General features: G+C 34.1%; 1 pseudogene; it reads left to right on the forward strand.

The window, feature by feature from the left end:
• The first annotated feature begins 1,276 nt into the window (after positions 1–1,276).
• Positions 1,277–1,395, forward strand: LOC120615885 (uncharacterized; annotated as a pseudogene).
• Positions 1,396–2,373: the final 978 nt, after the last annotated feature.

Here is a 2,373-nt window from a genome sequence, read left to right on the forward strand (position 1 = left end):
GCATTCTGTTTTTTTTATTTTTTTATTATTATTTTTTTTTTGTCAAGCGAAGTGATAGCAGATGATGGGAATGTGTAAGTAATGACTAGAAATGAGCTGCATTTAGAACCTGTCTAAAAAGGTTTTTTCTAGGAGTAAGCCCTTACTTAGCTAAACTCATGGTCTGTGGACGTGTATACTCTGAACACAGCTGCATAATTTGCAATCATCATTAATCATTTCTACTTTTATACTTTTATCACCAACAAAATTATGGCAACCTATATTTTTAGTAAACCTTAATTGCATGTTTAATTTGATATTTATTTATCACTTTCAGAAGCAGTTTGCTGAACTGATTATACAAATCTAAAATGATGTTTCTGAACGTAGCAATAAAAATTCCCATCAGGAATAAATAAGATTTGCAAAAGAAGAGTATCTGCTTCTTGGCAAAAAAAAAAAAAAAAAAAAAGACTTCCAGGCTTCTTCTACCTTTAATGTGAAAATGAGTATTCATGTGGGATGGCTTTAGATACCTACTGAAAAATGCATATCAAGGAACAGATGTATAATTTATGGAACTGATTATTTTAAGCAGAGAAGCTTAAAAATGAGTTTCTGCAACTCAGGTTGTTGTCATGAGGCAAACATATGCTAATTATTTAGAATTAAAACCTGACTGTGAAATAAACAACAAAAAGGAAAAGGAATTTAAGGAAATGTTTGAGAAGTATAATGTTCCACCACTCAGAAATATTTATTTACTTTTCTCTTTCTGCAGGAAGAGATCAGATGATTGTTTATACTCTTGAAAACTCCACTAAATAGTGAGACTTGAAAAACTGAGTTTCTCTCATGGAACTGTGCTGGACATTCCCATGATCTTCAAATTTTCTTGGGTGGATGGATAAATGGATGTGTCAGCCAGAACTGAGAAATGTCCTCCCAGCCAGGCCCACGATTTCTTTTATGAAATCGAGCCTTGAATAGACTCAAGAACAAAAGCCTAAAAATAAAGATTTATAATATAGAATTATCACTGTCAGATTTACATGATGTCCAGAAGATCTGGATGGTGTTATCAGCAGCCTGATCTACGAAAGAAAATTCTCCCAGGAAGGCCCTTGCAAAAAAAAAAAAAATGTCCTAAAATGGAACCTGAAACCTGTGAGTACAAAAGCACCTTGAATGTTCTTATCTGGCAGGAAAAGGACACAGAGAGGGGCAGTCTCTAACGTAGTGAAAGCCCTTCAGTCACAGGTAGGAACTGGTGATTTGAAAAAGCAAACCGGTTGTCTATGGCCGTGCTACCCTGAACAAGCCCAATCCCGTCTGATCTCAGAAACTAAGCAAGGTCGGGCCTGGTTAGTACTTGGATGGGAGACCACCTAGGAAGACCAGGTGCTTTGGCGTAAAAAATAAAAAAATAAGGAATTGTAAACTGACAAAGTCCTTGCAATCTGTGAGGTCAACCAAGGGTTGCCTCTCCTAAAAGAGAAAAAAAGAAAAGAAAAAACAAACCACCAAAAGGAACAGAGATAATTGTGACAGCAAATCACATTGAACATGATAAGCAAAACTCTCCACTCCTACAAGAAAAAGGAGTTCCAAGGAAAGATGAGCTGGACTTTTCAAATATTCTACAAAGAGTAATGCATCCTTTGCTAGCATCTTATCTCCTGTTGTTGTTTCGTTTTGATGTCTTCTTTGGAAGAGATAATTTTCTCTATTTTAAAAAAGAAAGAGAAATGGCCCTCATGTGTAGAATGGATTAGATAGAGTAGAATACTTTATAAATGAATTAACTGCTAGCTACAAGCAGCGTCAACTTGCATGAGTTTCAAAAACATAATATTGAGCAGAAGAATGTATATAATATGACAAAAGTCAAAACTAGGTAAAAATAAATAGTATATTATATATTTAAAGGAATCCATATGTAGATAGTGAAACTATAAAAAAAAATAGAAACAATGAAAAAATCTGTATTACCATTTCTTGGAATGAGGCAATAAAAGAGAGTGACATGTGATCAAGGAGGCTGTGGTGGTAGGGAGGTATGTCACAAATACTGGCAATGTTATATTATTACCACACGCCAAGTGACTAAATGTTCACCTTATTATTATTCTTTATACTGAGTATAAATGTTACCAATATAGTCTTGTAAATGTGTGACTACAAATTTGATTTTTTTCAAAAGAGATGGGTCAATTTTTATTATTTCATTTCATTTCTTGAAATCTTATTTTCTGAAGTAGTCTTCACCCAGAGATACCTATGAAGGAACTAAAGATACAGTTTCCAGACTCATAGACAATGTTGCCATAGAGCAGAAAGTAAGCAAATACAACAAAAACGGAAAAGAAATCTCTGACTGAATGACTTTTA

Source organism: Pteropus medius, unplaced genomic scaffold (assembly GCF_902729225.1).
Source record: "Pteropus medius unplaced genomic scaffold, Ma_sr-lr_union100, whole genome shotgun sequence".
Lineage (NCBI taxonomy): Eukaryota > Metazoa > Chordata > Mammalia > Chiroptera > Pteropodidae > Pteropus > Pteropus medius.